General features: G+C 39.5%; 1 protein-coding gene across 2 annotated transcripts in view; it reads left to right on the top strand.

Annotated features, from left to right (window-relative positions):
• The window catches only part of KANK1 (KN motif and ankyrin repeat domains 1), a 242207-nt gene that overhangs the window by 22016 nt on the left and 203927 nt on the right, over window positions 1-16264 (top strand). For both annotated transcript variants that reach the window (XM_037851174.1, XM_037851175.1), the window contains exon 2: window positions 9114-9286. The gene's annotated coding sequence lies outside the window, so the exon portion shown is untranslated. The remainder of the gene's footprint in view (window positions 1-9113; window positions 9287-16264) is intronic.

A 16264-nucleotide genomic window follows, 5' to 3' on the forward strand; every position in this document is an offset into this window, starting at 1 on the left:
AAAGTATATTAGGGGTTGCCTAGGGCTGGGTGGGGTGGGGAGGAATTAGGAGTGACTACAAATGAGTATGAGCTTCTTTTAGGGGTGATGAAAATGTTCTAATATTAGACTGTGGTGATGGTTACACAACTCTGGGAATATACTAAAAACCATTGAATGGTACACCTTAAATGGGTGAATTTTATATGAATTACATCTGAATAAAGCTATTAAAAAAAAAGTCAGTTGTTCTACAAGGCCTGTAGCCCTCTGCCCCACCCCTCCTATCCCTGATTCTTTCACCTCAGAGGTAGCTATTGTCAGATGTCTTCACTTTCCTCTAATGTTGAACCATAAGAGAATGTCCATGTTTGACTGGTTTAGACCTATGAAAATGTCAATATTTTGAGGAAGCATGCTTATACTGTCATTTCTTGACTTTTTTAATCCAATTTTTTTAACTTTTAAAAATCTCTTTATTAAGAATCATTTCAAATATATACAAAAGTAGAGTAAATAATATGATGAACCCTCCATGTACCCATTGCCCAACATTGCAATTATCATTCTCAGCACCAGTCTTGTTTCATCTTTAAACAATCCCTCAGCACCCAATGTTGGATTGCATTGAAACGAGTCCCTGTAAATAACTCCATATTTATCTCTAAAAGGTAATAACTTAAAAACAAGCAAAAATAAAATCATAATATCATTGTCAGGCCTAGAAAAATAGCAATTTTTAGTGTTACCAAATACCCAAATGATTAAGTGCAATTTTGTATTTACTTACTGTCTTCATACTGTGGAAAATGTATTACACCTCCCCCAATGCTTCTCTTTTCACATCCTCCTTATGTAAATATAATTTTCATCTGATTAATGTATGATGTTCATATTACTGTGACTGTGGAAATAATTCACAACTGAAACATGTAATTTATAATGATGACATTTTCTTCTCCATACAGCCTTTTCTCACACAGTTAGTAATTGTTAGCTTTCTCTACCTCTCAGTGATTCACCTGCAGTCTGAAGTGTAGCCCTTCCCTTTTGTCTTTGAACACCTCAAGGTAGCTCGTGTTTCATTCTTTCCTCTGAAGGCATCCCTTCAGGTGCCTCATCTTGCCACAGTTGTCTTCAGTCCTCTTTACTGGATTCCATATGTCCTCTTTCCTGGTGAGCCATCCCTCTTGGTCTCTTGTTTTGGCATAGGATGTTGACCTGCACCTTTCTGAGAAATATTGTGTGGGAGATACATTTTTTTGAGATTTGGCATGTCTGAATTGTCTTTATTTATTTATTTATTTTTTTCAGCCTTACTCATTATAGCTTGGCTGAGTATACAATTCTAGGTTGGAAATCCTTTTCTCACAGAACTTTGAAGAGATTTCTGCCTAAAATTCTAGACTGTGAAAGCTGTTTTTTCCCCTCCCTTCTCTTTAAAAGCTTTTAGGTTCGTCTCTTTGTCCCAAGCATTCTAATTGGCCTTTTTACTTTCATTTTTCTGGACGTACTATGGCCTTCTCAATCTAGAAACTTACGTGTTCTTCAGTTATTGGAAAATTTCTTGAATTATCTTTGATTACTTTTTCCCTCTTTTCTCTTTATCAAATTCCTGTTCTCAAATGTTGGTCCTTCTGAAGTGATCCTCAGATTTTCTGACCTTTTTCTCTTCTGTTTTCTGCCTTTGTCTTTTTTGTTCTATTTTCTGGTTGATTTCTTCAATTTTATCTCACAACTATTCTATTGAGTTAAAAAAAATGATTTCAAAGGGATACATGGTTCAAAGTTTAAACATGTAAACAGGTCTAGTGGAAACCCTCCCAATTGCTGCCACCAGCCACCATATTCCCTTCTCAGAGGCAACGAGTACACCTTCTTCCAGAGATATTCTGTGCATATATAAAAAAATGTGTGTGGCTGAATATATTCTCCCCTTCCTCTACAATCACACATAATAACATACTTTACATATTGTTATACACTTTATTTTTTTCAGGTAACCATACATCTTGGAGAGTCCTCAAAATAAGTACAGGTTTTCCTATTTATTTATTCAAACAGCAGCATAGTGTTTCTTTATGGATGCACCATATTTTGTTTAATCAGTTTCCTATTGATTTTATTTCCAACAGTGCTGCAGGGGATAACTTTATCCATGTATTATGATGGTCACATGTGATAAAATCCTGGTGAAAGGCTATATGATTTGTACTTGGGATAGATAACTGCCATAATGCTTTCCAGAGAAGCTGTGCTAATAGATGCTCCCACCAGCAACATATTAAAAAAGTACCTTTTTCTCTATATCTTGCCAACACGGTGTGTTGTAAAATTCCTTGATCTTTGTCAATCTGATAAGAGAAAAATGGTATCGCATGTATTTTTAATTTGCATTTTTTTAGGAGGTTGAACATCTTTTCATGAATCTGTAAGAGCCATTTGTATTCACTTTTCTTTGATCTGTTCATATCTTTTGCTATGGGGCTGTTAGTTTTTAAATTGTATTTCTTTATGTATAAAGGATATATATAAACTGCAGTTGTTCCTAATTTGTCTTTTGACTTGGATTATGGTATTTTTTCCATGTAGATGAATTATCAACTGCATATATTAAGGTCTTTGAATTTAATGCTATAAAGAGAAAGATCTTCCCTACTCTAAAAATTGTCCAAGATTTCTTCTGGTACTTCTGTGGATTGAGTTTTTTATATTTAAATTATTGATCTGCCTTGAAATTTTTTTTGGTGAGTATGGGTCCCAGGTTAATTTTTTTCCCAGATGGCTGATGGTTTTCCCATCTTATTTATTTAATAATTTATTCTGCCCCTTTGATTGGAAATGCCGCCTTTATCATATACTAAATCCCATATGCATTTGTGTCCATTTCTTGACATGTCTGTTGATCTGGCTAGCAGGTCATGTTTTAATTGTAACACTATTTTAAATTGTTAAGGGGTTTCTAACATAATTTTGCCTTAGGAAGGATTAGGTTTATTATTAGATAACTTTATTGTTGATGTAGATGTTGTAAACCATCAATTTTCCAGTGGCATTTAAAAATGAATTATGCTATCCAGAATATATAAAGAATTCCACAAAAAGACAACCCAATTAAAAAATGGGCAAAGGACATTTCTCCAAAGAATATATGCAAATGGATAATAAGCATGTGAAAAGTTTCTCAACATCATTAATTATTAGGGAAATGCAAATCAAAACTACAAGGAGATACCACTTCATACCCACTAGGATGGCTGTTATTAAAAAAACAAAACAGGAAAATAATAACAACTGTTGGCAGTGTGGAGGAAATAGTAACCCTCATACAGTGTTGGTAAGAATGTAAAATGGTGCAGCCACTGCAGGAAAACAGTTTGGTGGTTCCTCAGAAAGTTAAGTGTAGAGTTACCATATGACCCACACATTCCAATTCTAGGTATATACCCCAAAGAATTGAAAGCAGGGATTCGAACACATATTTTCACACTAATGTTTACAGCAGGATTATTCATCATAGCCAAAAGGTGGAAGCAACTCAGATGTCCATCAACAGGTAAATGGATAAACAAAATGTGTTTTGTATCTCTCTCTGTGCATGTGTGTGTGTGTGTGTATGTCTATGTGTGTATATATATACACACACACAATGGAATGTTATTTAGCCATAAAAAGGAATGAAGTTCTGATGCATGTTACAACGTGAATGAATCTTGAAGACATCATGTAGAGTGAAATAAGCCAGGCACAAAAGGATAGATATAATGTGATTTCACTGATATGAAATAATTAGAATAAGCAAAGAGTGAGAGTAGATTACAGGTTAACCCGCATGGGGTGGGGTGGGGGGGAGGATGGGAAGTTATTGCTCAGCGGGCACAGTGTTTCTGCCTGGAATGTGGAGAAAGTTTTGGTAATGAATGGTGGTGATGGTAGCACAACATTGGATGTAATTAATACCACTGAATTGTACACTTGAAAGTGGTGAAAATGCAAAATTTTAAATTGTATTTAAGTCACCATAATAAAAATTTTAAAAAATCACGCAAATTTTAAAGGAAACTCATTAGAATTTTATGTAACTCAAAAGAAGTACAGTGGTCTAGCCTGGTAAAGGTCAGGATTTGCTAACTCAGGGTTGCTGTTTTGTTTTCCAGTGAGAGGGAAACAAGATGCCAAAGCAAGGTCAAAAAGCACTTAAGTAGTCACCTTTGTGGTTAAGATTGGGTTACAAATCAGAACATTCAGGCAGGGGAAGGAGGGATAACTTAAATAGGTCAAAAGTTGCATAGCAAAACATGAGAGTTGGATGAACAGATTTGATTGTAGGGATTCTCATTCTCAGGTGATAAAAATATAGCATCACTAGTCAACTGAAGTGTAAGCAGTATTGGTGAATTTCCTTCGGTGAAGATTTTTATTTCCCTGAGATGAACTGTGGCAGCCTTTTGGCATCTTTCCTTGTACCCTCATTACTCTGAAGTAGCCCAGAAAGTAGTGGCAAAAGTCACCACTTCTGTGTGTGTATCTGCAGGAGCTAAACTGTTGGCATGTTGTGACATCAAGAGAGAAGAGAAATTGTCTAGATGCAATTTTTGGTGCCCAAACAGCATGCCAATGAGAGAGGCATTTTGAAAACATTTTTTAATCGCAATGGTGATTAGTTTATGATATTGATAGAGTATAACCACAAACACAGAGATATACTATGGAGTAGACAGTAAAGTAATTGGGGGGTTGCTCTGGACCCTGTATGTCACTCTTCGCCCTTTTCGGCTGTACCAGGAAAGCTTGGAGTCGGATTGGTGGGCAGCTCCACGTAGACACACAGTGTGTACAGATTAAAAAGTAACTTGAGAGCATGAATCTTTTTGGAGTGCTGGGCCTAAAACTCCTGTTTAAAATCTTCCCCACTCTCCTTTAGAGTGGGCCCAAGGTCTTTCAGAGATTTGTTTCACAAGGTTCTGTGACCTCATTTCTTTTCCTAGTGAGAAGTTGCAAAAAGGAAGCACTCACTTGAATGTTAGCATAAGTGCTTTATTTTTAAGTTTATGTACACAGTAGATACTCTGAAGCAAAACAATCCTTATTTGACAGTCTTAATTAGGCTTCGTGGCTTGAGCATACAATTTGCCGTGTAAGCCTTAACCTGTGACTGAATAGAGTTTATTCACTGATTTTGTAATATCTTGGAAGTGAGTAAAACTGAGTTTATTATTTTAAAAATGCACTTTCAGATTTCTGGAGTGGATCAGAGATTTCTTTACCGATAGTAGTCTCTTAATCAACTGTACTTTTCTTACCCTTGGCTAGAAAGCACAGCTGGGTGTTGTGGTCTAATAAACCTTGTGTGCTCAGTTGCGGGAGGGAGGAGGTAGGTGGCTCTGCCTGGAGGCAGGGTGACTCGCCCAAGATAATGGGGCACCTGGCACAGTGCAGTTGCTGGTCAAAACAGTTTTGGAATTGGGTTTTGTCCTGCTGCAATGGGGAGTCTTTGAAGAGGAAGGCACTTTTTAATATTTACACTGCTTTGAAGTCAGTGTCATGGAGATATTGTGACTTATTATATTCAGAGGCAGAGCTGGGTGTGTGTGTTTTTCATATGCAGGAACAAAGACTGTTGGGGAAGAAAAAAGAATCATTAATTTTGTCAGTAAAATTTGTTGAAGTCCAAGGGCAATTCGGAGGAGTCATAGCTGTTTTAGGAATCTGTTGCTAATCATGGTATATTATATACATTAATCCTGGATTAAGAGCGTGAATTTGAGTTCAGAGATTAGGTCTGTCATTGTGTGGCTGTGGGCATGTTGCTCACCTTTCTAAGCCAGAAGAATGGGCATGAATACAATTGTGTTGCGCTCTTTGTAAGGAACTACGAGAAAATGCATTACAAGTGTCTAACATTGTCTAGGTACTTATGTCACTGGAAGGCCAGGCCAAAAGTAAAAATTTATATATATATATGTATTATACATTTTTTTTTGTTTGTTTGTTTTTTTCCTCTCCCCAAACACTCTTTAAGAGCACTTAATCCTGAGTTATTTCAATCCCAAATAGCTTTTACTGCATCATATTTGGATGCCTACCATCCTGGTTAAAGGCAGATGCTGCTTGGTGAGAATACAGTGAGTGATAAAAGGGCTGGATCTTGGGCCTAGTCAGTCAAAACTGGGCCTGCATTTTTAGTTCCTGATGAGTGAGTGAGGGAGTTGCTAAGGTTGTAGAAGCTTTGAACAGTGATACACATAATGTTGTTTTCGTTTTCGAAAAGTAGGCTGGAATTTGTTTTCCCTATCTAAGTTCATTATCTAATTTTCTCCAAGCCATTCCTCCCCTTTCCCATGTTTATGAAAAGCAAAACAAAATCACTAGGTACTCACATCATCTTTTTAGGAGGCTCTGGAGATTGACTTAGCTGACTCTCCCAGATTCCAGAGACTTGGGGTGAGATAAGAAGTTCAGCTTTGACTGTTCTACTATTTTATCCACAGGGGTTAGCAGAGGTTTGCAGTGTGGGGAGTAGGGAAAAGTGTGGGCAGAGATAAAATCCAGTTCTGTTTTCTTATGTACTTAAATAATGCATCTGCTTTGAAAAGCCTGTCTTGGTTTCCTTAGAAAGGGCACTGAGTAATAAATAGTGGGAGGGTGAAGAATGAGCCCTTAGACCCAGCTATGGAAATTCAGAAAATGTAATGCAGAAATGGAGGTTCTTCCATCTTGTGAATCCAAAACAATGGTATTGTTGGAAGAACTTTTGAAACTTGTTCTTTTTTTGAAAGCATTATTGTGTTCAGAGTGTACATGTGCTCTGGTCGCAAAAATTTGTGCCTTAATCCAATTGCTGGGGAGGCTGTGGATTTTTACTATCAACGGAAAGTAATGTAAGCAGGCATTAGGAGATTTACTTGAAAGAGCAAAGGGGAAAAATGCTCTTAAGCAGAAAATGCTGACTGTTGGCAGATGTATATATCTTACAAAACATACTAGCAGAGAATAACTTGGTTCAGTTCTTTGCCACTTGATTTTATCTTAATTATTCCAAGGATAATTTTTTTTTTCCTCTTTTAGTTAATGCAGTAGTCTGCTGGCTGACATTTAACTATTGACTTTTAATCCTGGGTAATAACTATTATAATTTATAGTCAAGAGTACATATGCAAAGAGACAGGATATTCAAATGCCTTTAGTACCTTTTTTCTGCCAGTGATGTCTTCTCACAGAAACTTTATGAAAGCACCAAAAACAGAAAACAGAACCAAAAACCACCTGTCATTCTTCCTAAATACAGAATTCTGTGAGTTTCTTTAAAATTTTCCTTTGCCCTGCCCATGTAGGAACAATTGTGGTCTTTTAATTTTAGTTGTGTATTATAATTCCATGGCTGGAGATGGGTGGATGTGGGGGAGAGGGGCAGCTGAAGTTGGAAGCCAGGCCAGAGAATTAAAAATGCTATCTTTCTCCGAGGATGCCCCTCAGCCCCGTTCTGCTGGCTGCATGACCGTGGGACTCAGCCCCATCACTTCCTGTCCAAGTTGGCACTGGCAGTGGCACAGTAACTGTCCAGTGTTCTCAAGCTGCACTTGGCAAGTTTCCAGTAATAGAGTCACTCAGAGAAACAGCTCAACTTTCTCCTGTTTTTCTTTTCCTGCTGCCTTGGGCAGTTATCCCAGGGCACAGCACATCTGTCCCTTGCATTTTTTTAAAAAAATTCAGTTTTATTGCGATATATTCATATACCATACAGTCATCCATGGTGCACAATCAGCTGTTCACAGTACCACCATATAGTTGTGCACTCATCACCCCAATCTATTTTTGAACATTTTCCTTACACCAGAAAGAATCAGAATAAGAATAAAAAATAAAAATAAAAAAGAACACCCAAATCATCCTCCCCATCCCACCCTATTTTTCATTTAGTTTTTGTCCCCATTTTTCTACTCATCCATCCATACACTGGATAAAGGGAGTGTGATCCACAGTGTTTTCACAATCATGCAGTCACCCTTTGTAATCTACATTGTTATACAATCGTGTTCAGGAGTCAAGGCTGCTGGGTTGGAGTTTGGTAGTTTCAGGTATTTACTTCTAGCTGTTCCAATACATTAAAACCTAAAAAATGTTATCAATATAGTGTGTAAAAATGTCCACCAGAGTGACCTCTTGACTCCATTTGAAATCTCTCAGCCACTGAAGCTTTATATCGTTTCATTTCGCATCCCCATTTTGGTCAAGATGTTCTCAATCCCACATTGCTGGGTCCAGGTTCATCCCCGGGAGTCATATCCTGCGTTGCCAGGGAGATTTACACCCCTGTGTCCCTTGCATTTTGGAATAGCCCCATTGAGTCCCCAAACCTTTCCTTTAATTTATGTAGCACTGACTTCCTGAACATCCCCACATTTGCCTGTTTCCTTGTTTTTTGCTTGTGTCTTCCCTATGGGAACACTAATCAAATGCATTCCTGTGGGAGAAAGGAAGGATATATTCCTGTCCTGTCATTTTCCCCTAGATCAGAAAGATGGCTCACCTTTTTGAGTGCCTGTTAGGTGGTAGGCACTGTACTGAGAGTTTTTCAAGCCAGTCCTGTGAGCTGGCTACTGCCGTCATCCCTGAGGAAGGTTTTGATTGGTGGTTTGCCCTGGCCGCGTGGTGAGGATGGTGTAGTATTATTCAAAGGAAGACAGCTTCACTCATTGTGAGTGAGACACACTGCACAGTAACGCTGCTGTGAGTTGTCAGAGGTCTTCTCCCCCTTTGTGCACAGTAGACAGCATGTGGACCATAGGATCTGGTATTTGTGATTTCCTGTGTTCTTAACAATTTAGGTGTTTTCTAAGGATATGATTTCTCTACCAGTGATTCTCATTTCTTTCTAAAGTTCTCTTAAACAGAGCTGTTAACATCCAGAGCAATTTAGGCTTTTTCTGTCATGCTTCTCAGAATTCTTCCAGAGTTTACCTCCTGCCTAGTTCTAAAGCCACTTTCATATTTTTTTGGGGGTAGGGGGGTATTTGTTACAGCAGCACCCCACTCTGGTAGCAAAAACTTATTAATTTTTTGTATGGCTGCTGTAACAAACCACAAACTTAATGCTTAAATGAACTCAAGTTTCATATCTTATGCTTTTCAAGGTCAGAAGTTCAACACGGATTTCACTGGACCAAAATCAAGGTGTTGGCCGTGCTGCTGGCGTTCCTTCTGGAGGCTCCAGGCAGAAGCCGTTTCCTTGCCGTTCCCAGCTTCTAAAGGCCACCAACATTCCTTGGCTTCTGGTCCCCTTCCTCCATCTTCAAAGCCAGCAGTGGTGAGTTGAGTTCCTTTCACACTCCAGATTTCTCTAATACTTCTGTTGTCTTGTCCCTCTCTGAGGGCAGCCAGCAAAGGTTGTCTGCTTTTAAGAGCTAATACGGTTGGATTGGGCTCACCTGGATAATGCAGAAGAATCTCCTCTTCCCAAAGTCCTTACTTAGCCTTAATCACAGTTGCAGAGTTCTTTTTGTCATGGAAGGCAATACATTTACAGGTTAGAGACGTGGACACCTTGGGGTTGGGGGTGGTTCATGGTAATCATTCTGTCTACCAACAAGGTAATGAAGTCTTGGGTCTTAATTTACAGTCCTGCATTCCTCAAGGCCAAGCATGTGGTTTCTCACACAAACAAGCCTTTTATTCAGGGCATATGGTGCCATTTGGCTGGCAGCATATACCTGGTAGGACAAGTGTGAAAAAAGAGAGCTGGTGAAAGACTGGAGCTTCCTTCTTCCCTTTGTTAGTGAAAACAAGAGAGAGAGAGAGGGGCAAGGAGAGCCATTTGAATTGTGACTGTCTTCCTTCTTGTGAAATTAAGAAATATAACAACAACAAAAAAACCTTTTGTAAGTGAAATACTAGTGTTACTAAATAAAATTGAACCATCACTTAAAAGGTTCTTTCTCTGAAGAAAAAGCTATGCTGCGTTATACCTCTTTTGTTTTGTGGGAGAACTGGACCCATCCGTGGCATGTGGTGTGTTATTGAGCAGGCTCCCCTGTGGGGGCACGGGAAGCCCCTCTCTGCTCACCACCTGGAATTTGATCCCAGTTCCACTCTGGCAGCTGGTTAGCATGTAGGGTTCTCACAAGTTAAATCTTGTCTCAGGAAATAATTTGCTAGAAGATCAAAGCATGAATGGGGCAAATTAATTTTTCAACATACCACAGGTTTGGAACAATGTAAACATTATCTCTTGAGCACTGCTAACGTCCTTGATTAATGAGTAATATTTTTGGCTCTTTTTTTCTTTTAGCATTGTAATTCTGTGTTTGATTGATTCATGTCTTAATATATTGAAGAAGACCTCTGATAATTTGCACCTGACTAAGATGAGGCCCTGAAATAACCTGTCTCATTTGGAGCAGTGGTTGTCAGCAGGTTGGGGGAGGGGTGGACTCTCCGGGACATTTGACAGTGTCTGGGGACATTTTTAACAACCAGGCCTTGGGGGAGGGGTGCTACTGCTACTGGCATCTAGTGAGTACAGGCCAGGGATGCTGCCAAACATCCTGCAGTGCACAGGACATCCCTGCCACCCCCACCTCTCCACAGAACAAGGTATTATCCAGTCCAAAATATCGATAGTGCTGCTGTTGAGAAGCCCTGATTTAGAGGGACCACTTTCTGTTTTTCACTTATTTGGATGTGTCTTAACACTGCACCTGGATTTAAGTTCTTTGAGGATAGGGTCCAATCTTATTTTCTCACTCAACACAATTTATCAAGTAGGCTCAAACACTGATCTACACAGTTGACACCCCCCCCCCCCAAAAAAAAAAAGGTTTTCTTCCCTTTAATCTCTGAGCAGAGTATAGAGGGCAGCCTTGGCAGAGCAGGTAGGAGGGCTGTGGCAGAGTCAGCAGTGTTTGGAGAGTGGTGAAAACAGGCTTGGGTCTCTCTCAGCCTCTGCTTCCTTGTTTGTGAAATGAGGTGTTAATTGTACCAATTCAAGTTGGCTTTGAGTATTTGAGCAAGATGGTGGTGTAAAATGTACTAAGTGCTCAGTAAATGTTCTCTATTTCTCTTTCCAAGGGTCATCTCAATTGAGCAGAAGATCTTGTGCAAAGCCCAGGGAGCCTAGAGCCTGTTTATTTTTAATAGATATGTATAAAGGAGGAACAGAAATCTTAAGCATTCTGAGATTGTCCCAGCTCTACAGGAAGGAGAAGGAAAGCAAAGATTTTTAGCTTCTTGGTAGAGGTTACTCTATGATTGACAGAACAATCTGAAGTGCCTCAGAGACACTTTTTGCCTTAGGCCAGAGCTATTTTTAAATCAAAATTGATAGCAACTATTTCAAGTTGGAACATTCCTGACTTAATTATATATACATGTAAAGGTGCTGTCAAACAGGTAGTTTTCAGCAGTCTGGTGCTAGTTGGCAAAATCTATTTCTTGCTTAGTTATTTGTTTGAAAGTCACCTTTAGAGCATAGGTTTGAATTCTGACTCTGATCGAATTGGAGGCTCGATTTTTCCCTTTTAAATGGAAATAATATTCTCCTCAAAGGGTGGTTACAAGAATCAAACGATGCTACCTTTGTGAATATGTGACACAGTAAGTACTTCATAAATGATGACTGCAACAGCTATTGATTGAAATTTTTCCAGGTTTGTTTTTTTTAAAAAGCAGTTTATTGAGATATATTCACATGCTATACGGTCCATCCAAAGTGAACAATCAGTAGCTTTTAGTATAATCACAGAGTTGTGCGTTCATCACCACAATCAATTTTAGAGCATTTGCAATTACTCCAAAAAGAAAACCCCCATACCCCTTAGTAGTCACTTAGTAATCCCTCTATCCTTTTCCAGCCCTCCACAACCACTTTTCTAATCCTGTCTCTATAGAATTATTTACATTTACATTTTATATAAATCCAATCATACAATATATAGTACTTGGTATCTGGTTTCTTTCACCTAGCATAATGTTTTTGTTTTTTAATTCAAGAAGTTGTAGGTCTACAGAAAAGTCATGTAAAAAAAATACAGTGTTCCCATATACCCTTTCTGTTGTGTAGTATAGTACCTTTGTTGCAACTGATGAAAGACTATTAAAATATTACTAACTATAGACCATAGTTTACATTTGATGTATTTTTTCTCTCCATATACCACTCTTCCAGGTTTTTAATGTCATATAGAAAGTGCCCTTGAGGTAATTAGAACTTAAAAAAAAAAAAATTGTGATAAAATACATAGAATTTGCCATTTTAACCAGTTTTAAGTGTACAATTCAGTGGCAGAAGTTAGTTTCCCAACCAACATATTTATTAGTATTTGTGTTCAGTTCTGTTGTGAGAAAACTGATGTTTGAAAAACTAAGCTTTGGATTCACTGCTACTTGCTTGTCCTTTTACAGGACAGAGCTCTGTGACTGGTGGTTCTCATGCCACCAGAGAACGGCAGTTCCATGCTGTTCCAACTCAGTTTAGCCCCAAAACCAAAGAACTCGCTTGGCACGGAGTTACCCATGAGTTTGATTAGGGACTTACAAAACAGGAGATGATTTTTCCCAATGCCAGTGGGTTGGGAGAGTGAAGTCGGTGTTCTGCCATTCCAGAGAGAGAGAGAGGAGTGTCAAATGTGTGTTTGGGGGGGATGGGGGCTTATAAAGGTTTGTGACAACAGAGTCTCTCAGGAGATTTGGTTACTAACAGTGATGGGGGGGTAGTTTTAATCCCCCCCCCAAGGGGGTAAAGGGCCTGTTGCCTGGTCATGTATGTGGCTGAGAGTATCTCAGTAATGGGGGAGAGGGCGGGGCTCCAGGCCCTGTGTCCTCACACATGCAATGCTTGCTGTGCTACTGGGACACTAGCAGAGAACAAATTACAAGGTTTTCAGTTGAAAAACATGATACATACAACTCTTTAAAAAAGATAGTTGAGAGTGTGTCCTTCCGGGCGAGCAATACATGGGAGAACCTAAGATGACAGCTAGATGAGACAGGGCAAAAAAAATACTTCCGTGAAAAATACTAGATAAAAGCCAGAAAGTGACCCAGAACACCAGTTCCAGCGATGCACCAGCTGGACAAGTTCTGCTAAATCCACAGGGACCATGCATTTGGTGAAACTGGGAGTCTGCATTCTGAAACGAGTGAGTAAGCCAGCTGAAAGTCCAGCGGCTGCACTGTGGTGTGGGGAAACCATGGGTTGGCGTTTGGAGACGGACTAGTTCTTTTTTTTAAAAAAAAAAAACAAAAACCCAGGAGCAGCTGCAGATACGGCAGTGAGAACCGTGCAGTGAAGCACGGCAGGAGCGGGCTGTAGCCAATGCCTCGGTGTCTGGCATGGAGGATAGCCCTCCCCACACCTGCTGCTGATTGTCTTGGGGACAGAGGGACAGAGGGGAGAGCCAAAAGGAGAAAGAAACTGTGCCCCTTGCAGCCATCTACCCGGCGGGCTGGAGACACTCCTGCCCGGGGACGGAGCCATAGCCCACAGCTGCGCCAAGAGTGTTTCCCATGGCAGCGTGCATACGCCACAATGTCAGCTGTGGACAGTGGCCTTTAGTGCACCCACAGCTAATTGTCCCGGAGATGGGAAGGCGGAGCTGTGCGAAAAGGGGGAAATTAACACGCCCCATTCAATCATCTTTGAAGCAGGCTGGGAATGCCCCTGCACGGCCCAGCGGTCCAGGGCTTCCCTCGAGGCCTGCGTGCACTTGTGACATGGCATAGCCTTCCCTCAGCAGAGGTCCTGGAAGAGCACAGCTGGGAAGGGGGACCTGCTCAGAAATCCCAGGGACCCTATGCCAATACCAAGGACTTGTGGGTCAGCGGCAGAGACAATCTGTGGCAAGACTGAAATGAAGGCTTAGACTCTTGTAACAGCCTTAAATCTCTGGGAACACCTGGGAGGTTTGATTATTAAAGCTGCCCTGCCTCCCTAACCACCCAGACACAAGCCCCACATTCAGGGCGGACAGCACCAGCAATACACCCAAACTTAGTACACCAATTGAACCCCACAAGAATCAGATCCCCACACACCACAAAGTCAGGGAGAACTGACTTGAGGGGAATCGGTGACTCGCGGATGCCATCTGCTGGCTAGTTAGAGAAAGTATACGCCACCAAGCTCTAGATAGGACAAATTAGAGATTGGTATTTTTTATATCCAGAAAGAACCCTGTAAAGTAAAGCAAATACCAAGAGGCCAAAAACAACAGAAAATCTTAAAGCATATGATAAAACCAGACACTATGGAGAACCCAAACCCAAACACCCAAATCAAAAGATCGGAAGAGACACAGTACTTGGCGCAATTAATAAAAGAACTAAAGACAAACAGTGAGAGCATGGCACAGGATATAAAGGACATGAAGAAGAGCATGGCACAGGATATAAAAGACATAAAGAAGACCCTAGAAGAGCATAAAGAAGAAATTGCAAGAATAAATAAAAAATAGAAGATCTTATGGAAATAAAAGAAACTGTTGGCCAAATTTAAAAGACTCTGGATACTCATAATACAAGATTAGAGGAAGTTGAACAATGACTCAGTGCCCTGGATGACCACAGAATGGAAAATGAAAGAACAAAAGAAAGAATGGGGAAAAAAATCGAAAAAATTGAAATGGATCTTAAGGATATGATAGGTAAAATAAAACGTCCAAATTTGAGACTCATTGGTGTCCCAGAAGGGGAAGAGAAGGGTAAAGGTCTAGAAAGAGTATTCAAAGAAATTGTTGGGGAAAACTTCCCTAACCTTCTACACAATATAAATACACAAAGCATAAATGCCCAGCAAACTCCAAATAGAATAAATCCAAATAAACCCACTCCAAGACATATTCTTATCAGACTGTCAAATACTGAAGAGAAGGAGCAAGTTCTGAAAGCAGCAAGAGAAAAGCATTTCACCACATACAAAGGAAACAACAGAAGACTAAGTTGTGACTACTCAGCGGCCACCATGGAGGTGAGAAGGCAGTGGCATGACATATTTAAAATTCTGAGAGAGAAAAATTTCCAACCAAGAATACTTTATTTAGCAAAACTCTCCTTCACATTTGAGGGCGAGCTTAAATTTTTCACAAACAAATGCTGAGAGATTTTGCTAATAAAAGACCTGCCCTACTTTAGATACTAAAGGGAACCCTACCGACAGAGAAACAAAGAAAGGAGAGAGCAATATGGAAAAATTTAACAGACATATATAGAACATTACATCCCAGATCACCAGGACACACATTCTTCTCTAGTGATCACGGAACTTTCTCCAGGATAGATCATATGCTGGGACATAAAACAAGCCTCAATAAATTAAAAAACAAAAAAAAAAAAACCAAAAAAAAAAAAAAAAACAACCAAAACAAACAGTTGAATATATGCAAAGTACATTCTCTGACCACAATGGAATGCAAATAGAAGTCAATAATTTTTTATTTGTAACTCCACTATTACTTCCTACAGGATATAAAATACATAAACTCTAATACAAATCAGTGGTTTTGGGACTCAATGTAAAATATGTAATTTTTGACAAGAACTACATAAAGGGGAAATGGAGGAGTATAGGTACATAGTTTACGTGTCCTATTGAAGTTAAGTTGGTATCAAAGAAAAACAAGATTGTTATAGATTTAAAAGGTTAAATTTAAGCCCCACAGTAAACACAAGAAATTATCGGAGAATATGACCATAGAGATGAAAAGTAGAGTATGGGTTAAGAAGTGGGGGAAGGGGCAATGGGGAGTTAAGAAATGAGTGTAGGGTTTCTGTTGGGGTGAAGGGAAATTTCTAGAATGGATGGTGGGAAGGTGATAGCATTACAACATTCTAAATGTGATTAATCCCACTAATGGAATGCTAGGGAGGGGTTGGAATGGGAAGATTTAGGCTGTATATATATTTCCACAATTGAAAAAAAAAGAAAAAAAAACAGTCTAATAGGCAATGACAGTTAAATGCCAAGGATGATCTTGGATGGATTTGAGGATGGAGGAGAGGAGGCTCAAAGGGCACAGTTGGGACATAAGAAAACAAAAAAAGGAAATATAGAATATAAGCTTTTTATCAGTGTTGAATTTCTTGAACTTTTTAGCTGCGCTTAATGGGATTGCATAAAAGAATGTTCTTGTTCATGGGAATTGTATATGTGAATTATATTGTTTGTTCACGGATGTGTGCAGCTAGCTCTCATATGTTCAGAAGACAGCAACAGATGATGGATGATAGATAGGGAGAGAGGGAGGGAAAGAAGAAATGTGTGACAGGATGTTGAAGTTGGTAGATTGGGTAT

Source organism: Choloepus didactylus, chromosome 10, assembly GCF_015220235.1.
Source record: "Choloepus didactylus isolate mChoDid1 chromosome 10, mChoDid1.pri, whole genome shotgun sequence".
In the NCBI taxonomy this organism is placed as follows: domain Eukaryota; kingdom Metazoa; phylum Chordata; class Mammalia; order Pilosa; family Megalonychidae; genus Choloepus; species Choloepus didactylus.